Source organism: Marmota flaviventris, chromosome 4, assembly GCF_047511675.1.
Source record: "Marmota flaviventris isolate mMarFla1 chromosome 4, mMarFla1.hap1, whole genome shotgun sequence".
Classification (NCBI taxonomy): domain Eukaryota; kingdom Metazoa; phylum Chordata; class Mammalia; order Rodentia; family Sciuridae; genus Marmota; species Marmota flaviventris.
This window is the reverse complement of record NC_092501.1, coordinates 46,574,832-46,598,173: the sequence shown is the minus strand read 5'-3', so window position 1 is coordinate 46,598,173 and position 23,342 is coordinate 46,574,832. Positions and strand designations below refer to the sequence as shown.

Genomic DNA, 23,342 nt, shown 5'->3' with positions numbered 1-23,342 from the left:
ACATCACACGAGACACCATAGTGTGGTGGTTTGGCAGATTTATCTGTCCTTGAGTATACCCCCACCATAGGCACAAAGTAATCCAGACTTTGAGGATGGTACCAGAAGATCTCCGAAGTGACTATCACCCAAATTAACGAGTGACTATCTCCCAAATTACAACTCCAACACAGAACACTGTGGATCACCTCTTTGATAGCCCCCAGTTCCAGGTGATGGGCAGAATCACAGCCTTTGGAACAGAAGGCTCCTGTGTTTCTCCTTCACTAGCAAAGCAATACACCTTTTTCCTCAAAAGGATAACCTTGTTATTGGATTGGCATCAGGGACAAGGACCAAGCTTTTGGTAACACCTTGAGACCACTCCCCCCCCTCCCCTAACCCATAACCAAAAAGTCACCTGCCTCAGGGGAGATTGTCCTTCCCAGCAGGGAATTTTTTTTTCAATATTTTTTAGTTGTAGATGGACACAATACCTTTATTTGTCATTATGTGGTGCTGAGGATCGAACCCAGGGCCTCACACATGCTAGCCACAACCTCAGCACCCCCAGCAGGGAATTATTAATGAATATTCCCTGGGCGGCTCCCCCAGAATTGCTCCTTTTCTGCCTTTTCACTGCATGGGTGGACATAAGGGGAGGAGATTTGAGAAGTAAGAAACCTGGAAATTATAAAAAGGATAAGATTCACCTCCTGGCACAGACACTCAGCTCTGGGCCCCCTTCTCTCTCTCTCTCTCTTTTTTTTTTTTTTGTGTGTGTGTGTATGTGTGTGTGTGGTGCTGGCGATTGAACCCAGGACCTTGTGCATGTGAGGCAAGCACTCTACCAACTGAGCTATGTCCCCAGCTCTGTGTTACTGTTCTTTAAATAAAATTCGTACTCTATGCTTACCTGGGTGTTTCCCAGGTGTTAAATCTTCACATCTGGGGAAGCAGACCTCGTCACCAGTAACCAGAGGTAACACTCTTACTGGGCAGTCTCCAAATAAATGATAAAACAACAGGGAAAAGACTCAACCATTCCATTCCTTATTCTGAAATCTTTATTCTGAGTGGATTTCCACAAGATAAAGGTTCTCATGGCTAGCTGCCTGTCCAGGCTGAAGAGGCCCTGCAGATACCTCCTTTCAGAGTCCTGCCAACCTTGGTTGGCAGGAGCTCTGTTGCAGGGCTATTTTCTTGGACTGCAGGGTTGAGGGAAGGATCACTCAAATTCTTCCCATTCTGATAATTAAAAAAGGAGATTTGGAATCAGAAGGCATTTTAATCAGCAACTTCGCAGGGAAAAGCCTCCTGGTGATTTGATCTTATGGGGATTCCAAGTTCTGCTCAATCTCCTCAACTAGCTCTGAAGAAGGAATCTGTTAAGGCATTGCAGGGATTCCTGCTCCAAGGACCCCTCTTCAACAGGTTCTGTGTCTTCCTGCTTGAATGAGACTTTCTTTTTGAAAGTGGTTAGGGAAATCGATTTCTAAATAGAAGGCAAAAAAGGTATTAGTTGTCATGGATTGAATTAGGAATGTCCCCCTGAAAAGCTCATGTTAAAACATGGTCCCCAATGTGGCAAGGTTCAGAAGTGGCACTTTAGAGAAATGGTTGGATCATGAAGGCTGTGACCTCATCAGTTCATTAATCCATTTGATGGATTAATTATTTAAACAGACTACTTACTAAGTGGTGACTGTAGGCAGGTGGGGCATGGCTGGAGGAAGTGGGTTCCTGAGGACATGCCTTGGGCATTATATATTTTGTTCCTGGCTCCTCACACTCTCTCTGCTTTCTAGCTGCCATGAGCCCAGTAGGTTTCCCTACCCCACCTTCTGCCAGGACGGTCTGCTTCACCTTGGGCCCAGAAGAATGGTCTGAGCTGACTATGAACTGAGATCTCTGTAACCATGAGCCCAAAATAAAATTTTCCTCTATTAAGTTAGTTGGATATTTTGGTCACAGTGACAAAAAGCAGACTAATACATTAGTAGAGGCTAACCACACTCCAGAAACATGCCCAAGAATGGCAGGAACACGATGTTGCTATTTTCATGCCAAAGGCTAAGTACAAAACTGAAATACAGCTGCCATAGCAAAGCAGACCATCAAATCTGCTAGGATCAAGTGACTCACCAATGATCTAACTGCCTCTGGAACAAAACTCAACACCTTTGAAAGGAAAAGCAACATGGTCTAGGCTCCCTAGAAAATACCACCTACAACGTTCAGCATAGGAGTAAAAATTACTAGACGTAGGAGGGAGTAGGAAAATGTGAACCATAATCTAGTGAAAAAGTATTTAATAAAAAGAGACCCCAGGACATAGATGCCAGAATTAGCAGACAAGGACTTAAAACAACTTAATATTTTCAAAAATTTAAGTAAAAAAAGAACATAGTAAGTGAAAGAATAAGTCAGTAGAGAAAAAGGAAATTATTTTAAAAAGATAAATAAACATTTCTGTAATCCCAGTCACTGTGGAGGCTGAGACAGAAGGATTGAAAGTTTGAGATCAGTCTGGGCAACTTAATGAACTCTGTCTCAATATAAAATTTAAAAAAGGGGATGGGGACCTTATCTCAGTGGTAGAGCACTTGCCTAGCATGTGTAGGGTCCTGAGTTCAATCCCCAGCCAATATCAAGAAAGAGGGAAAGAGAGAGAGGTTGGGGTGGGGGGCAGGGAAGAAAGGAAGGAAGAAAAGGGGGGATGGGCAGGGGAAACCCAGCTAGAAATTCTAGAACTGAAAAGTATGATATCTGCAAATTTTTAAAATCCACAGAAATCCTAACATAGGATATGGAACAAGAGAGTGTCAACAAACTTGAAGGCAGATCAATAGAAATTGTCCAAAGTACAGAGGAAAAAAGATTGAAAAAATGAGCAGTGCCCTCCGGGACCTATGAAACAATGTCAGGTGTCTAATACCCTTTGATTGTAGTCTCTGGCTGAGCCAACTCCTTCCCATCTTTGCCTAGAAGTCTCAGAGCTTCATTCCACACTGAACCCTAAGGGACCGAGCAGAGAGCTCTGGGTGAAGCACTTGGTCACATGATCTCTAAGACCCTTCTGCATTCAAAGTGTTGAGTCTGTGCAACAAATACCTGTATTGATTTTTATGAAAACGTATTCCTAAAACATGAATGCTTCGGAGCTTTATAAACAATAGGAATCGCTTTCTGACTGAGATACAAAATTATGGTTTATATTGTCAAAGCTCCTCTACTTAGTGAACAGAAACCCATATAGGTCAAGCCTCGCTGGCTCTCTCTGCCTGGACTCTACTGTTACCCACTCTACGGAGCTCTTCTTGATTCCTGTAATTGGAATGACCTCTGCCACACTGAGAACTCTGTTTCTATTCTTCTTTTGACACTTCCACTAGACTAGTATTCTATCTGGGGTACTCAAGAAAAAAAATTAACAAAGTCTTGCTAAGACAAAAACAAAGATGGTTTTAAAGGATTAAGGGAGGAAAATCTGGCAAAGCTTTGAGGGTGTGCATATAAGCCAGTTAGTCGAACCAGCAGGACTGCTGAAATTTCATGAAACCCCTCCTGGGCCTGTTTGAAGCCAGATTTCTCAGCACTAGTGATGCGAAATTTGCAGGCAGCCAATAGCAAGGGATAGTCCATAATCCACCTTGAGCCAATTGGGAACCAGAGCTTGGCATCTTGTCTTTTATCTCGCCCTTTCAACTTCTACTTGGAAATTAACTCAGACCTGAATGATGCAGCTCTCCCTTGCCGGTAGGTGATTCTTTCAGCTTTATTTTAGATCCCCCTTGGGTTCTGTTTGTTCCCTTCTAACAAGTGGAATCTATTTACATAACCACAATTTGCACACGAACTCTTCTCTAAATGTGAAAACTTGCACACAACCCAGTCATTGTCTCTTAGTTCTTATCTTCCCTTATAATTCCCCACGTCTCACCCTTGGCAAAAGAGCAAACCTGTTGTTTATCAAAATCTTGCTGAGGCTGGGCGCAGTGGGGCTCACCTGTAATCCCAGCAGCTCAGGAGACTGAGGCAGGAGGATCACGAATTCAAAGCCAGCCTCAGCAACGGCTAAGCGACTCAGGGCTGGGGAAGTGGTCAATGGTTGAGTGCCCCTGAGTTCAATTCTTGGTAAAAAAAAAAAAAAAAAAAATCTTCCTGAGGTATATTGCTGCCAGGTGCAAAACATCCCCAGTGCAACACAAAGGGACATTCAAAATACAGAAGTGAGCCAAGTTTTCTTCGATAGAGCTACTGTAAAACTAGGGTAGAGACTTCGGAGTCCATTATCATATATTTTTACTTCTATTCGCAGAGAAACTTGGTGTTAGAAAATGGTTGGGTCATCAGTAAGGTGATGGTGACTTTCACTTACTGAGCCTAATTTCTCCCGTCCCCCAAAAACTGCTCCAAGCATGAACCCTTCCTGAGGGAGAGCTCTCTAGACCACATCAAAAAATAGCACAAACCATCTTTCTTTTAATTTAGTTATACATGTTCAGCTTTAAAAATAAATAACTGATTATAACTAATAATATATATATATATATATATTTGGGTATATTCATTATTTATGAGAATGCTGAGTATATTATTATAAATGAAAATAAACTTAGTACTTTCATGCTATCAAAGTCAGCTTTGGAAACCAGCCAAAGTTAGTGACTTGTAGAAGGATGTAGTGATAGTTGAAGAAGATTTCAGATCTCAAGCCCGACAACCCCCTTAAATGAATTACCTGTTCAGGCATCATGTAATTTGTAGAAAGCATGAGATAGCAGCAGACATATTTTAGGAAATTGTAGGAAAGATTGTGGGAGATAAAATATTTGCTTGTCAGGGTGGTAAATGCACAGTTGTTTCCAACTATTCTGAACTAAGAACTTACATTCATCATTATAGCATCCAAGAGGAGGCACCGGAGGCTTGACAAGTAAAGAAAATTTAATAATAAAATACTAATATTACCATATGCATTAAGTATGCACTGATAACAACCATGTTTGGTTTCTGAAAAAACTTTGAATAGTTTTTGGAAAGGGCTCAAAGGATCTCTGAAAAAAATATTTGTTCCAGGTGAATAGAATCTAGATGTGTAAGTCAGTAACATCAGTGATATTTCCTGAATCTAACATGAATTTGCCTTTTAACCTTTCCTATTTTTATTGACAAGACCTGGTTCAGACATGAATGTGTGACAGGGAGGGAAAGTTGACTAAGGGGGCCTCAGTTGCTCAGCACGGTGGTGGCGGCTGCCCTGGGGATTTCCTGGAGTCCATCCCTGGGATGGGAATGGGCCATGGTGAGTGCCCCCTTCCTACCTTGCGACACTCTTTACACTTCTGTTGAATCTGAAGCTCTTCTTGTTTCATCATTGCTGCCATTTCCTTTTCCCTGAGGCTGTTCTCATATTCCTCCTTCAGCTGGATCTGTTCTTGCATATTCTGGGGTAATGTCACAGGCTCAAGTCAGGTCAGCACCAGGAGGTCTTATAAGAGGGCCCGCCCTCCCTGGGGATAGTCCTGGACCTGGGTCCTTTAAGCCTGTGGAGTTTCTTCCTGTAACTAGCTTTAGCCTGCTGGCAGCTCCAAACCCACCGACTCCACACCCCTGAGTAGGATTCCAGCTGCAGACTCTCCACACTTCAGGGATACTTGGGCCTAAGTCATCCTGGGAAGGTGGATGAACCAAGCCCCCCTGGCCAACTCCAGCACCCTGCCTTGGATCCCAGTCCCTCCAGGGAAGCTGAGCCCTGCACACACCTGCACACACATGCACCTTTTCATTTGCTAGAGCTATTTTCCTGTAATGATAAAGCCATCGAGCCAGGAACTCTATTGGGTCATTGGGCTGAACCTTCGCCACTTCTGCCAGTGCCTGGGACAAGGAATTTCCAAAGCACTTCTTCAGGTATTCCGTTTCCATCCTGGGGACCTGGGAAGCATCCAAACAGACACATTCTTGTACACAGGTAATCATATTTTAAAAACAGATTCATTCTAACCAACTCAGATTTATTTCAGGATAAATATGTTACTTGGTCGAACCCGTGTTCATCAGCTTCCCATGGCTGTGACAAAATACCTGAGGTAATCAACATATAAAGACAAATTTATTTTTGTCAGTAGTTTCAGTCTATGGGTGTTCAGCAGAACACCATGGCAGGGAGCATCAGGTGGAGCAGAGAAGCTCTTCTTATAGTGGCCAAAAACAAACAGCAAAAGAGAAAGCAGTCAGAGTCTCACAATCCCCTTTCAAGGGCTTCCACTAGGCCTCACCCCTGTAGAGTTGCACCAAATCCCTATAGCACCTCAGGCTAGAGATCCAGATGACAGCATCTGGCCTTTGGGGACATTTAAGATCCAAACCATAGAATCACCCTTCTCAAAAGAACCAACAAATGCATACTTGCCAGTCGCCCTTATGTTCAAGCAGACTTGTTTTCCAAAGCTCTCCAGTTGGAGTAGATCAGACAGTAGGTCCTGGGATCACCAGGCTTGAGAGGAGCTTGATATATTGGCGGTTAAGAAGGCTGAGACCTTTAATGCACACACATTTCTACCCTGTAGGGAGAAAACAAGCAGGAAGAGACACCAGGGAAGAGCTCTGAGCACCCTGAAAGGTGAGCTATTGTGAGGTCAGAAGGACAGCCTGTGACTTAGATCTAAGATTAGCTCATTTACTTCACAAAGGACCACAGAATCTCCCTGGGGAGGAGCAGAAGGAAGGGGAAATGCTAGGTCCTTTTGGCCACTGCTAACACACTGTTCCACTCCCCAGTTCATAAGCAGAAACTGCCTCAGGCTGGTCACGCCCCCATATTTACTGTTGATCCGATTTGACAAGCAGGAGGGAAGGTGGCTCAAGCCAGAAGGTTCAAGGAGGCATGGCCATGAAGCAGAGCAGGAGGAACACAGACTCTGGGCTCAGAAGGACCAAGTTCTAGGCCTGGTGCTGCCACTTGCAGCTGTGTGATCATCGGAAAGTTGCTGCATTTCTCTGAGCCTTGGTTCCTCATCTGTAGAAGAGAAATAACTAAAGTATGCACTTTATAACAAACAGAGGATTCATAGATGTAACACACACCTGAGAGGCCCTGGGCCTGGCACATGTTAGGATTTATTAAATGTTAGCTATTAACAGTAGAAGACTGTGCCGTGCAATAGCCCAGCACCTGGCTCCCTGACCAACTCCATATTCCTGAAATTTACATATTTAAACCCCAGAAGAATCCAAGGAATAGCAGAGGCTCAGATCCAGCCTTCACATTTTTCTGGAGATGTTTTTTAGTTTGTTCCTCCCTGTAAGGTCCTTGCTTAGCATGTGGATGTCCATCATAAGTGACAGCTGCCATCTTCAGTTTTACTTTCCTTCCTAAGGGCATTTCTGAGAAAGGCTCACCCCCTCCTACACACCCCACCATTAACCAGCAATAACCAGCCATCATCCTCTCTGGATCCCCATCATTCAACATCTACACTACCTGCCAGGTCTTCTACCCCGTCTCAGTTTTTTGAGGAATGTGACATTTTCTGTCCCCTCAGGCCAGGCAGGGATGTTCCATAGGAAGAGCATATCCCATCAGGAGGCATGTGATGTCACAAAGTGCTCAGTTTGATCACTTGGTCGAGGTTGCATTGGCCAGATTTCACCATTGTAAAATTTCTGATGGCTGGTTATTGCTGGATTGCTAACAGCTAACCTCCAGATCACACTTCCCAGCTCAATGGGATGCCAACACCTCAGAGGATCACACTTTGAAACACACACCTGCATCCACTATTCTGGGCCTCACTTCTCTCTGGAGAAGTCTGTCCCTTTCTTAGATGAAACTTGCTTTCTATGCTTGCCTCAACATTTCTTGGGTATTTAATCTTCAACACTACGGGATCATGGACCTGATCTTGACCTCCAAAATCAGTATCAATGTCAAGGTCATGAAAAACTAAATAAAGATAGGGAACCAATATGGATCAAAGGGGACTACACAGCCATAAAAACTACACATAACATGATTCTAGATTGGGTCAAGACCAGAAAAAAGAATTCTGTAAAATATATTGTTGGGGAAATTAGGCAAGTTAAATGCAAACTGTAGATTATACAGTATAATTTATTAACTTTCTTGAGGGAGAGAATGTCTTAGTTCTAGGGCTGAATAGTGGCCCCCAAAGGTCTCTGTGTCCTAATACCTGAAACTTATGAATGTGTTACCTTATATGGCAAAGGGACTTTGGAAATGTGATTAAATTAAGCATCTGGAGATGAGGAGTAGATTATCCAAGTCAGTATAATGTAATCACAGCATCTTTATAAGACAGAGCAGCAACGTCAGACAGGAAGGGCAAGCAGAGAAAGAAGATGTAATGTCATCAAAGCCAGAAGCCAAGGGCAGCCTCTAGAAGCAGGAAAAGGCAAGGAATGGATTCTCCCCCAGAATCTCCAGAAGCCTTCTGACACTTTGTTTTTAGCCTTGAAGACTCATTTAGGACTTCTCACCTCAATAACTGTAAAAGAATAAATTTGTTAAAGTCACAGGTGTAGGGCCGGACAATGGGAACGGAGGTGGGTGGTGTCTCTTTCTGCTAATCTGAACTAATGAATGAGAATAAACAATCGTCTGCACCCTCTCACTCAGTGTAGTTTAATGACAAATGACCAGCCCAGATTCTATGGGGTGGTCATTTGTCATTATGGGCTTGTGGAAATGCAGATTCTCAGGTCCTACCCAGAGCTACAGATTCAGAATCTTCATTTTCACAAAATCCCGAGTTCGGTCCTCAGCCCTGAAAAAATAAAGGGGCGGGGGGACGGGGCGGATATAACTTCGTGGTAAAGCACTCCTGGGTTCAATCCCCCCAGACGCAAAAACAAAAACCAACATGGGAAATGCTAGCAGAGTATTCTGCACACTCAACTGGGCCTAGGAAGAGTGATATCGCTAGGGTCCCGAGGTCACCTGCAAACACAAAGGTGCAGAAGCGTGACATTGCCATACCACAGAGCATACTGCGAGTCTCCCAGGGGCTGGGGTCTCCTGCCTTCTAGGACAAGCAGCTTCTCAAGGTTCCTTCCCTTAAGTCCGCTGCCCCTTCACCTCTCCCCATAGAGTAGACACCCCACCCAGGCCCGATGGCTCCCAGCTTCTGGGTGGCAACCCACCTGTACCCTCCCCTCCGCGCGCCCCGAGTCCTGCGCGCGCGTCCCCTCCCCTCGGGCGCGCGTTCCCGCTCCGTCCCGCTTGGCGCAAGCTCCGCTCACTGTTCCGCGCGACCCTGCGGGGCGGACGCCTCCTCTGGCCCGGGAGCGGCGCGCTCGTTGCCTAGCATAGGGACGCGATTCGCGGACTGGTGTAGGCGCATGCGTCGGGTGCGCACACCAAGAAGGGAGGAACCCTTCTCAGAACGGTTCCTCTCCCCTGGCAGAGGCGGTTCTCACGGTTGGACCTTGAGAGCTGCGAGGTCGAGGAAGAGTTGGTTCGCTCCTCGGAGCTCCGTAGGTCGCCACTCTGTGAGCCCGCTCCTCCTCCTCATCCCCACCCTCCTTCCCCTCCACTTTCTTTCTCCTCCCTCCAGGTCCCCTTCACCTACTCTTCCCTCTCCTCCTCCTTCTCGCTGGCAGGACCCCTAGGGCCTAGGGAGAAACCTTTCTGCAGCCCCGATAGGAAAACTGCCCTAAACGCCCCAGGTTGATGGTTACCAGATAAAATACTGCAAGGCTATGTAAATTTGAATTTCAGATAACGGGTTAATTTTTTAGTAGGAATATATTATGAAATAAAGTTACTTATTGTTTCTCTGAAGTTCAAATAAAAGCTCTGCTTTTATTTAACTTTGGGACCTTCCTGGGTCCCTTTCCTTCTTACTCAGCTGCCGGCTTCTGGCTTCTCCGAGGCTGTCACGGAAGCTGCAGCAGCTTCTTCAGGCCAGAGGCAGCTCTTTCTGTAGAAGGGGCTTTAGTGGCCTAGGTTCCTAGTGGTGCATATAAAAACAACATTACTTAGTGCAGGCGAGATGGGCACTATTGTAGGTTCATGGACAGGGACCAGATATTAAATGAGAGGACAAAACAAGCATTCATTAGGTTCCACTGACAAGGCTATGCAACTTCCAGATTCCAGACACACACTGCACTTGGTCTACTCTAAGGTTCTCCCTAATGACATAATCCCCTTCCCACGTGTTATCTTTCTGAAGCAGCAGAAGGACTCCCTTCCCTTTTTCATGTTACTTCAAATGACATGAGACTTCTGTGTAGCACTGTCTTTTGAGTGGATCCTACTAAAGAAGCACAGTGAAGACTGTGTTCCAAGTCAGTGGCAATAATGCTTTTCTCTGAGCAATTAGGACACTAACTTTGTAGAAAATTAAGTTCATTTTTTTAGCTACTTTACTCTTCAGGTTAGAGTTTTTAGGATTATGTTTATGCATACACACATACGTGTCCCTTTCCCTGCTGCTATTACTAATGCAAAAGATGACATATGTTATTTCTGCACCTTGCTTTTTTCACTTCATTCTGTGTCCTAGGGAACAATTTCTAGTTTTAGAGAGCACCATCCTTCTCTTTTATGTCTGCACAAAAATCCAGGGTGCTGTATCTCATTGATCCCTATTTTAGGAACATCTGAATGGTGTCCCACTTTGACTATGGTAAATGATAGTGCAAGTAACTATGTACACATGCCGTTTATATTTTTGCTTGTGTACCATTGAGATAGGATTCAAGAAGTGAGATTGGTGAGTCAAACACATGCGATTTTCTAGGTTTGGCCAATTCCCCTCCATAGGATTGTATTTTGCTCTCCACCAACATCTCATGACAGAAGAAAAGCACTGGGGCCTATGGATGGACCTCAAGATGTCAGTGATGAAGAATGCTAGGTGCAGTTGTCCAGAGACAGAAGCAGACACACTGGCATTCTGTCCACTGCCATTTCCAAACTTAGTGTCCTTCCTCATCAAAATTGAAAATGTTAATGCTTATCTTTCATCTTTCAAACTGTCTTTTTACACAGATAGCTACTGCCCGGTAGTGATATAATCTCAGTACCTGTAGTTTAAATTGAACCTATTTATTTCTTCATAGGCTTTTACATAATCCTATTGGATTTTTCTCCTGATATTTGCCATCCAAAGTCTTGTAGAAGTTTCTCAGTGGCACAGTTAACTGAATTTCGAAATACAGGAATTTCCTTTGCACCTACATTGTAGTCTAACGAACACTCTGGAACTGTAGTTTAAGGTTGGAAAACATCCACTGCCAATCTGTGTGGGAATGGAGATGTGATTTCTTGTTTCAGTTTCTGGCACTGGAAGTATGTAATGCAGGTTGACATTTCTTGTGATCCAAGCAACATGAGTTGTTCAAATGACATTACTCCAGTGTAAGTTTTAACATGAGTGTTGTTTGTCTTGTAATTTTTAGGTTGAATTAAGAAATATTATCAAGAAGTCCAAAGTCATTTTTAATGTTTGAAATAGTGATTGACAGTGATTCTTCTCATTCAAAGAATTTATACTTTGTATTCCAATAATCTATCTGCAAAAGAGATCCCATTTGTGACAACATCAAAATACATATAAAATACTTAGGAATAGGGCTGGGGTTGTGGCTCAGAGGTAGAGCGCTCGCCTAGCATGCATGAGGCACTGTTTGATCCTCGGCACCACATAAATATAAAATAAAGATATTGTGTCCACCTATAACTAAAAACAAAATATGAAGAAAATACTTAGGAGTACATTTAACCAAAGAGATGAAAGATTATGCACTGAACATTGTAAAACACTAATGGGGAAAAACATTGAGGATGGCACAAATAAAGGGAAAGATATCCTGTGTTCATGAATTGGAACAATCCATGTTAAATTGGAACAATTTTGTTAAAAAATGTCCATATTACCTAAAGTAACCTACGGTTTCAATGCAATAAAAGATTTGGAACCTATCAACATTCCAACGAAATTATTCACAGCACTTTTTAGTTGATAAAACAATTCTAAAATTTCTTTGGAACCACAAGATTCCAAATAACCAAAGCAATTCTGAGAAAGAAGACAGAGCTGCAGATATTCCACTTGCCTATAATTGTTCCATGAATACTGTTCATGGAGGCTGATTCATTCCAAACCCAGCATTGACTCCTAAAATAACAACAACTGGGCAGCACTGGGAACACGTGTCTACTTATCAAGAGCCGAGGGAAAACATTCAAAGTCATCTGCCTGGTTTTTAATTGACTGTCAGTGTTGTTCCAACTGTTTGCCCAACTGTCCTCACCAAAAAGACTGCTAATCCAAATTGGCTTGGGGGTTTTTTTTGACACATTTTTTTGGCCACTGAAATGAAACAAGTTTTAATAATTCACCACTGGCTAATGTCATTTCTTCTTTTATAACAAATGAACTACTTGGGAACTTATATTTGTTGCACTCTTACTTTCATTGGTAATTTTGGTGAAGAAATTCTGCTATGATAATTTCTAAAGTATGGATGAAAATATGTTAAAAGCTTGAACTCAGACAAGAGCATTTCATAAAATATACTACGTTGATAAGAGTAAATTGAGATTTATGTTTGGGTTGATCCCAACTCTTTTTGTGAATAGCAATTTAAACTAGTTTCCCTTTGAAAAGAATGAGAGGGTAATTGACAGCTATTTCATGGGTAGTAGTACACAGTCTTTTTGATATACTTCCCAAAAATTGAGAGCATGGATTACTGTAATGATTTGTTCATAAATTCTTTGCAAGTCAGTGGTTTCTAATTCCTCACTTTCAACAAAACTAAAAGATGACTTAACCAAATGATAATGTAGAATATTAAAAATTATGTTTTGTGATTTTTTTTAGCATGTAATTCATAAGAAGTTCAAAGAATTGACATTGCTATAATAAAACACACTATTCTTTTTTTTTTTTTTTTTTTTTGGTGCAGGGTCTCGCCTCAGGGAGTTGCTAAGGCTGGCTTTGAACTCATAATTCTCCTGTCTCAGTTTCCCAAGCTGCTGGGATTATAGGCATGTGCCACTTTGCCCGGCAAAACATGTTATTCTTTGTGTGAGCAGGTTTCTTAGTACTTCTATAGAAACAACAAATGGGAAGAAAAATTGAACCCTTCCTGTCTTGTAGCAATATGTAATAGTCATCTATGGATAAATGAACCAATTAGTTGAAAACTTGTTTAATTCATCTTATTAACATGCAATCCCATTTTTTACTTTTGTTTATCATTTAAAAGTTTTTAAAATGACTTACATTGCTTTGATAACATATTCTTGATATTGTAATATAGCTCAATTCAGAACAAATTTTTAACCCTTAGAGATTTATAGTCATAAGAAACATAAATAGAAAAGCATTTTAATGTGTATTGTATGTGTGTGTGTGTGTATTATTTTATTGTAGAGACAAGAGAGGATTAATGTAAGTATAAAACTATAATAGGATGAAACTCTATAAGACACATAGGAACAAAATAAAAGTTCCAGAAGAAAATTAAATGATCCAAAATTTGACTTCTAACAGAGATTTCATTTGTTGTTTTTAAATAGATGATTTGAATGTCAGGTTACTATGAAAATATTCACTCCTTTGAACACACAGAGTGATGTGATAGTTTAATTATATTAACAGTTTCAAAAAGTCAGAATTACATTCTTGGCAACTATTTAAACTTTAAAAATTTTTAGATATAAACTTAAAAAGGCACACAAATGTACACAGTTTTTTAAGCCTAATGGCTTAAACAGACAAATGGTTTTTTCTCTTATATAAAAGAAACTAGAGACAGACAATTCAAGCTGTCCAGCTCCTTGAAATCATTGGAAGTTCAGATCCTTCAGTCCTTCTGCTCTGCCATCCTTGAGAGGTGGTGTTTTAGGCCATGAGCCACATTATGGCTATTGGAGCTCCAGCCTCATGCCTGTCAGGGATCCCAGGGGAAGGCCACAACAGCTTTCCTAAGGACCCTTGAAAATGAAATTTTCTCCTGAGCATATTGCCAAGGGTTCTGCTACCAAGGGAATGAGAATACACATTTGGCAGGCAATTAGCAGTCTGCTGCATAGAGTTAGACCCGTGGGAGGCTCTCATCTCAGCATAGTCACTGCTGGCCCTGTGGCTGAGGTCCAGGCTCAGGCGGCCCTGGTGCTGGACACTGGGAGAGAACCAGAGGGGAGGGTTTGTGAGGACCAGGACCAGAGGTGGCCACCAGGGATAAACTGTGACGGCCTAGGCCTCCCTCACCACAGGCCCAGGATAGCAGCCTGCCCCACCACTTCTCAGAGGTGGCCTCTAAGAGGGCCACAAACACAGTGCAAACCAGAGTCACATCCAGGTCAACAGCAGGGACAGATAGGGCTCACTGGAAGGAAGGGTCTGCTACAAGGAAAACAGGCTCTGCAACCCAGGTGGGCCCAGGACAAGGACAGGTAGAGGCCGCATGGGCCCCAGGATCTTGGAGAGGTACTGCATGAGTCACTCTGAACAGTGTAACTAGGAAAGCAGAAGGCTGGTGGCAGAGAGCCTAGCTCATCCATATCAGGCTCCCTGAGGTCAGGTCCCCACAATATACAGAGACGCCACCTTCCTGCTTAAAGCCCTCCTATGGTCTCTGCCATACTCAGAGTAAAACCCAAACTCTAAGCCAGGCTGCGATGGCTGTCTGGGACCCCAGTTACTTGGGAGGCTGAGGTGGGGGATCACAAGTTTGAGAACAGCCTGGGCTGAGGCCATGTCTCAAAATAAAAAATAAAAAGGGCTAGAGGGTGCAGCTCAGCGTTAGAGCACTTCTAGCATGCACAAGTGTGGGAGGCCAACCTTACGGATGACTGAGTTACACTCCCCAGCTGGGTTCTGAGGATCGAACTCAGGTTCCGCCCATGCTAGGCAAGCACTCTACCACTGAGCAACAATCCTAGCCCCCAAAAAATCTTTTATAAAGATTTATAAAAACAATTTTAAAAAATCCACAAAAGCGTGTTTTCCATGGAGAGGACTCAACTCAACAACATAGCCCATCAATCATCTTAGTAACTATATTTATTTAGAGTCTCTACAATTATACCCCAATATTAAAAATTTTAACGTCACAGATTTTCCTTTTGTCTAATTCACTTACTTTCTACAATTCTGCCCATAATACTCTGCAATCCTAAGCATGCTTAACTTCTGGAGAGAACTTTCAACTTCACTAACTTTCTTTAATATTTAAATTGGAGTCCCCTTAGGAGCCAGCATTTGTCGCTTTTGTCCCGGCGGCTTAAAGACCTTTCGCCCCACGTTGGGCGCCAATTGCCGGGTTTCTGTTCTCGCAACTAAAAGGCTCAGGGGTCACTCTAGTTAAACTGGGCTAACTGGGCTGCACGAAATAACCACACAAGAGACACAAATACCTTTTTCTTTGGGGTTGCTGTGACAGCTCCTCTGACCTTAAGGGTCCGCAGAAAGAGAGAGAGTGAGAGCACGTGCTGACCCCTTTTATTGAGGAAAAGCTATTCAAATGAGGCAAGGGGTCGGGTTTCAGCGGGCTGAGTATCTTCATGATGTCCACTGTCAGCAGGTTGACTGACACCTGGGTAGGCCACACCCAAGGGCCCAGTAAGAGGAGGGGACACACACAAGGCACCTCCATGGAAGATTCTATCCTAAACAGAGCAAGGGGTTATATTACAAAGGAACAGGTGAGCATAGCTTCACCCATGGGGCTGTAGCAAGACACACCCATTTCTGTGACTGAGCGCCTCAACACCCAGCTGGGGAGTGTAACTCAGTCACCCGTAAGGTTGGCCTCCCACACACAAGGCCCTGGGAGTAATCCCCAGTGCCATCCCCTTCTCCCCAGCAGGGGAAAAAAAGGAAAAAGAAAAGACACTTGAGGGCATCACAGGAAATTATAAGACTGTACCCATTACTGGCTCAAGGAAGTAAAAGGGAAGATTCCTTTAAGAAAAATCATGGGGACACCTTGCTCACACAGGGGACCTAGAAAGTTGTTTCACCCTGACACCAGCTCTCAAAAGTCACTGCAGCCTTGGTTTCAGGGGGCCCAGCTCTTGCACCAGCTACCAATAGACCTTGGTGTCATTCACAGGTGATGGCTCTGCAGACATGCAAGATGCTGGAGTTTCGGGGTCATGGAGGCTTCCTCTGAGATCTCCAAGGAAGGCCCAGGAGGATAGGCAATGCATAGCAGGGTGGAACCCCTGCAGGCTGCCCCGAAAGGGCAATGCAAGAAGGTGTGAGGTGAAGCCAAGACTGGAATGAATGCCCCAGGAATTAAGAGATGTCAGTGATGTGGACTGTCACCAAGAAAATTTGCTGAATATGGAAAGAGCCAGGTTAGAAGAGTGGGCTGCAACCAGCAAGACCAAAGGCAGAGAAAACCTGGCAGCCATATGTCCTCGATGCTGTAAATGCACTTACAGGACCTGTTGCCTTCCGTCATGTTTTGGTCCCCTTCCTTCCTATGCCCCTATTCCTCTCTTTGGGGATTGGAGTGTTTACTCTGTGCCATTGTGTACGTTAGATAGTTGTAACTAGCAGAGGCTCACAGCCAAGAGTTTGCCTTGAGTCTCAGAAGAGACTTCGGACTTGGACTTTGGCGCAGTGTTGAAACTGTTAAGACTATGGGACTCTTAGAGATGAACTTAATGGATTTTACATTGTGAGATGGGCAGGAGCTTTTGGGGACCAGAGGGAGAATGTTATGGAAATGAGATGTCCCCTAAAATATTCTCGGTTGATACAGGAATGCTCAGAGGTGAAATTATTGGATTATAAGATTTGTAACCTGATCAGTCCATTCTAGTTTGAATGTACTGAACGGATAGTAACTGTAGGCAGGCGGGGCATGGCTCAAGGAGGTGGGTCACTGGAGCATGACATAAAAGGGTTCATTTTCCCAGTGGCCCCTTCCACCCTTTTCTCTTCTTGCTCACTGGCCACCATGAATGGAGAGCAGTTCTCCTCCACCGTGTCCTTCTGTCATGATGTTCTACCTCACCTGAGCCCAGAGCAATGGAGTCAGCCCACTGTGGACTAAACCTCTGAAACCAGAGGCCAAAATAAACTTTCCCTCCTCTAAGTTGCCCTTGTTGGGTATTTTGGTCAGTAGAAAAAGCTGTTAAGGATTAACACAGGTACAAAGGTGGATGGCCTGGGGAGAAGCCAGTGCAGGCCCCACTGACATGAGGTAGCTCCCAGGCTGCAGCACCAAGACCTTACAGCTGTCACAAATAGTGGTGGCCATGGGCTGCCGACCAGCTTGGCACAGTAAGCACAGTGCTGTTTGGGATGCCAAGGAGAACAGCATCCAGTGCATCACAGATCATGCCAAGGAGGATCCCAGGTACAAACAGGAAGAGCAGTTCCAGACTCTCTGCAGTGGTTGGATGTGACACAAGGTTGAGCAGATGCAGACCTGAGCCCACTCTGCAGCTGATCAGGTACTGAGCCCACTCTGGATGCACAGGGCACATAATTAGAAGGTCATGGGCAGATTCAATGCCCACCAGATACTTAGCCAGAGGGTGCCATTATCAAGGGTGTGGGGGAGGGAAACCTGTCCTTAACTGCTAGGACTAGACAGGGGTGGCTCTGGGTCTGTAGGGAAGCCCCAGCAGGGTTCCCATGCCAGAACTGCTGTTGGGGGACAGGGTAATGAGATGATGTTCTCTTCCACATTTTCTCACTCCCAGAAACCTCCTTTACCTAGTGGATAGGCACTTGGAGGGAAGTGACAGTAGGAGCTGGGGCAAGGTGACAGGGGTCCATGGAGAGGAAGGTGAAAGGAATAATTTCCATTGGTGCAGGAGAAAAGGTACCAAGATGAAGAGTGGAGAGGAAGGCCTGTCCTCTGGCTCCGCCCTGTTGTAGACCCCCAGGCCTCCCCACTTTACAGATGAGGATACAAAGATGTCAGTTAAGTGATTTGTCCAAAAAGAGCAGGGATTCTAACTGGAACATGATGCTTTTAAGCACCAATGTATATGGAAAACACACATTTAAAGACCACCTTTTACCTTCAGGCTCCAGTTGAACTTTGATTTAGGACTCAGATGAATCCCCTGGTGGCCCAAACAGGAAGGGATGGGACCCATTGCCTCAGTAACCCAGGTGCAGATTGCATAGGGACAACTTGATTTGTTCTTAGCTCATTCAGGAGATACATCCTGACATGGATGATCTCCCAAATTCAGTAAAGGGGTTTGCTTTGTCTAATGAAGAGTCTTAAGCAAGCGAACCAACCACTGTTTTTGGAAAGCCACTTCCCTGAGCTTCAGTTTCATCTATAATACAGGTTATAATCTCTCAAATGCCCTGAAATGGAAATAATTTTCGAATTACATCTGGATGCTTTGCCTGAATCTCTGCTGGAGAGTATGGGCAAGTCTCTGCAATCCTTTTTATAACGTTCCAGGATTTTGTCTATCCAGAAAAAAACTCCACTGGAGGGTTCTTCCCATGCCATCTGACCTTGTACTGATGAGCAAGGAAGCTGAGAGTCACCTCAACCAGCCGCAGTCCCAGGCCACTCCAGCTGACAGCTTGGTGAGCAACACAAGAGGAGGAAGGGCTTATCAGCCCCAGCCCTCACTCTGTCAAAGGCGGGCACAGCCCAAGAAGGAGCCACGGGGCACAGGCAGTGAATACCATCTTTGTCCACAACTTCAACCACCTCAGTGGAGACAATTCTTTCATTTTTTATTGAAGAATATATTCTGTGGGAGCCAGGCATGGTGGTGCATGCCTGTAATCCCAGCAATTTGGGAGGCTGAGGCAGGAGGATCACAACTTCAAAGCCAGCCCTAGCAACTTAGCAAGGTGCTAAGCAACTTAGCGAGACCCTCTCTCAAAATTAAACAAAAAGGGTTGGGGATGTGGCTCAGTGGTCAAACATCCTTGGGTTCAATTCCTGATACCAAAAAAAAAAAAAAAATGGTGTGATTTTATTGAACTTGCTGATTGGCTTAGGTACATATACACGTACACACAAATCTTTCTTTTTTGACATTTTGTCTTATTACCCTTTTGTTGTTTTGTTTTTTGAGGGTTAGTGGCCTTGTTTTTGTTTCTCATGTAACTCTTTCTCTCCTTTTTTCTCCCTCTAGTACACATTCTCTTGTTCTTTCATTTTTTCCTCCTCCTTCTTTAATGGACAATGGACTTCATTAGCTATCTCTCTTCTGCTTTCTCTCCTTTCATACTTTGAACTTCTAAATTCTTTGATTTTCCACCCTGCTTTCTTTTTTTTTCTTTTTGTACTGGGGATTGACCTCAGGGTCACTTGACCACTGAGCCATATCCCCAGCCCTATTTTGTATTTTATTTAGAGTCAGGGTCTCACTGAGTTGCTTTGTGCCTCACTTTTGCTGAGGCTGGCTTTGAACTTGTGATCCTCCAGCCTCAGCCTCCTGAGCCACTGGGATTACAGGCATGTGCCACCATGTCTGGCTTCTTTTCTCTGAATGAACTGATTTTACCATCTTTAGAACTATTTAGATTTTTCGATTTCGGCCTTCACCTTTCCTGCTTGTGTGCTCTTCAGTGGATGGAATCCTAGGCACCTGGTATTTATTTCAAGGCTGTATGTTTCTCGACTCCTTACCGTTGTTTCTTTCCCACTTTCCCCTGAAGTGCTGGGAATCTATTGGGACCCTTGAGTTCATGGGGCAGCCAGTCTGTTGCTGTCCTACACTCCAACCCAGCTAGGAGACGGCACACCTGGCTTCACACACCCCAACCCTGCTCAAACTTCAGAAAAACTTTAGCATAAAGAATAGATGAGAGAAAAATCCCACACTGATGACCAGGGCCCAAGTAGGAATGGCTCAGAGGAGTCTAAGGTCCCATTTGTGGACATCCACTCCTACAGCAACAGCACAGAGAAATAACACAGCCTGTGGAGATCACACCCACAAAGGGCCTTCATCTAGATTGTTCTCATATCCTTCAGAACATACAATGTTGTCAAGTTTAGAAGAGTGATCCCAGTGGGTGCACCCCGTGCCCTGCAGTGTGCAACACACTTACCTGATCTACAGAAGGACCCCGTTCTTGTGAGACCTACAGAGAATGTGGATCCTCAAGCTCTGACACAATACACATTGCATCAAATTATCACTAAAGAAACAGCAGGGAAACTATACTATGAAACCCACTTGGAGGTATAATCAACAATTCACAACAACCTGATATTCCTGAAGATTTCCCCACGAGAAGGCTCTGCCCTCATAAGGCCCTCACATTAGTGTGCAAAAGAAATCCATCATAACAGGTGCAAAAATCCCATGACAGGAATACAAGAAATATGTTTCTTAAAAAAGGTAATATGATACCTGCTAAGGTATATAATTCACCAGCAACTGACTCCAAAGATATCAAAGTGGATGAAATAACAGACAAAGGATGATTATGGAAAAGGTCAATGAATTCCAAAAGAACACCGAAAAATAATTGAATGAATTTAAAAAGTCAGTACAGCATATGAGTGAGAAATTCAATAGAGATAGAGTTACTGAAAAAGAACCAAACTGAAATCTTGAAAATTAAAGGCATAATAAATTAAATAACAATTCAGTTGAAAGTCTCTCCAAAAGAGTAGACTACTATGTAGAAGACAGAATCTCAGAGCTAGAAGACAAAGTACCTGCCCTTGAACATTCTGAAAGTATTGAAGAAAAGAAAATAAGTAACCATGATTAGAATATATGTGAATTCTGGGACAGCATTAATACAACAAATTTAAGAATCACTGCGATCTAAGAGGGATGTAAGACCCAGGCTAATGGCATGGATAATCTCTTCAGGAAAATAATAACAGAAAAATTTCCAAACCTCAGGAACATGTAGACAGAGGAGGCATTCAGAAACCTACTTACAAGATCAAAATTGACAAAATTACACTTTGTAATTAAGATGCCTAACATACAGAAAAAAGGATTCAAAGCCTCAAGAGAAAAACATCAGGTCATTTAGAGGTAAGCCAATCAGAATCGCTTCTGATTTCTTAGTATGAACTCTAAAATCCAAGGGAAAGAGATAAGTGCAAACCAAGATTGCTGTATCCAGCAAAACTATCCTTCAGAGTCAAAGAAAAAAAAAACACTTTCCAAGATAAGCAGAAACTAAAAGAAGACATGATTACCAAGCTGCCACTACAGAAAAATACTTAGAGACATACCACACAGAGAAGGAAAAAAAATAAAGACTCCAGAGCTCACAGTGGGTGAATCTCATTAGAAAAATATCTGAGCAAATGAGATTCGGAACTACATTCAATTTTAGAAATAAATATAAATGGCCATATGTACTAACCCACACCTGTGATCCCAGAGACTCTGGGATCTTTATTTTTTTTTCCTTCTGTGTATAGTATGTCTTTTTTGTACCAAAAAAAAAAAAAAATAGATAGACAGACTGGCACAATGAATTAGAAAGCAAGATAAATTATATATTGTTTGAAATTTATCTTACATGTAAAGTCAGTCACAGGCTGAAAGTGAAAGGATGAAAATGATATTCCATGCAAATAAGTTCCCCAATAAGTGGGAATAGTTACTGTCATATCTGATAAAGAAGACTTCAGGACACAGTTAAGTGGAAGAACCATAAATGTCACCTCATATTGGTAAAGATAAAAACTCAACATAAAAATATGACAATAAGTGCCCCAAATATCAATGTATTTAATTATTTACAAAACACTACTTAATGATTCTGACTGTGCTAAACCCTAATATAATAATACCAGGTGATTTTAATACATATCTTCACCAATAGATAGATCATCCAGACATAAACTCAATGAAGACTCTTCCGACCTAAAAGAATATTATAAAGCAAATGGACCTACCAGATATCTATAGACTATTTCACTTAACAATAGCCAAATTCACTTTCTTCTCAGGAGCTTATTGAACCACCTCCAAAATAGACCATATTTTAAGCCCAAAGCAACTCTCAGCAAATACAGAGAAATTGATATAATTTCTTGCCTCTTATATGATCATAATGGAACAAAATTATAAATCAACAGCAAGAAAAAAACTACAGAAACTATTGAACACATAGACTGAACAATACACTTTTGGGGGGGGGAGGGTATTGAGGATTGAACCCAGAGGAACTTTACCATAGAGCCACATACTCAACTTTTTCTATTTTTATTTTCTTTTCTGACTTTATGTGTGTTTTTCCTCTCACTTATCTGATTCCCTGGGTTCTCCTTTCTTTTCTCCTGCTAATACCTGCCTCTATTGATTCCTCTTTCATGCTTCCTATAATCTTTTACTTCTATTTTCTCTCCTCCTTCCTTATAAACATCACATCCTACACCACTTCTGTTCTTTCTTTTCCACCATTAGAAATTGTAAACCCTTTGCAAACTTACTGTTGCTATCATAGACAAGAATTGAACACATCATTTCTGTTAATTGAAATAAAACTGTAGATGTCTTCATAGGAGCTATTTGGTTTAAGGCTGTATATTGTTAGCATTAGGTACACCCTTAAAGGTGAGGTATTAGAAACCTTCAGGAACACTATAAGTCTACAGGATAAAAACTGTACTGCTTCAGATCCACACTGTTGGATAGGAAGACACATGAAAAAACAAGGGAACAAAGCGTCCCAAACAAACCAAGATGCTCCAATAATAGAATCCATTGTCAAAATAGTAGAAGAAATGTCAGAGAAGAAATGTAGAATGTACATAGTTAAATTGATCCACAATGTAAAGGACAATGTAAGGAGTAAAATCAGAGATAAATTTCAGGAAGTGAAAGATCACTTCAATAAAGAGGCAGAAATTGTGAACAGAAATCTGCACAACGAAGGATTCAATAAAACAAATTAAAAATTCAATGCAAAGTATCAGCAACAGTCTAGATCACATGGAATTCAGAACCTCAGGCAATGAAGACAAAATATATAATATTGAAAATAAAGTTGACCATGAAGAGAAGATGGTAAGAAACCATAAACAGAACTTCCAAAAAGTATTGGATAACATGAAAAGACCAAATTTAAGATTTACTAGGATACAAGAAGGCATGGAGACACAAACCAAAGGAATGCACAATCCTTTCAATGAAATAATATCAGAAAATTTCCCAAATCTAAAGAATGAAATGGAAAATCAAGTACAAGAGGCTTATCGGACCCCAAATGTACAAAATTACATCATACCAACACCAAGGCATTATAAGGGGACTAATTAACATACAGAATAAGGACAGAATTTTAAAGGTCATGAAAGAAAAAAATCAAATTGCATATAGGGGAAACCAATTCAGATCTCAGCTGATTTCTCAATCTAGAACCTCAAAGCTAGGAGGTCCTGGAATAATATGT

General features: G+C 42.6%; 1 long non-coding RNA gene across 2 annotated transcripts; it reads right to left on the bottom strand.

Annotated features, from left to right (window-relative positions):
• Nucleotides 1–1,081: 1,081 nt before the first annotated feature.
• LOC114089508 (uncharacterized) lies at nt 1,082–6,988 on the bottom strand. Of its 2 annotated transcripts, XR_011707233.1 has the most exons (6): nt 6,812–6,988; nt 6,398–6,548; nt 5,748–5,919; nt 5,307–5,429; nt 3,989–4,112; nt 1,082–1,474 (listed from the first exon to the last, which is right to left on the bottom strand). It is a non-coding gene; the product is annotated as an uncharacterized lncRNA (long non-coding RNA). The 2 variants fall into 2 exon arrangements; XR_011707232.1 differs by lacking the exon at nt 3,989–4,112.
• Between the last annotated feature and the right edge of the window lie 16,354 nt (nt 6,989–23,342).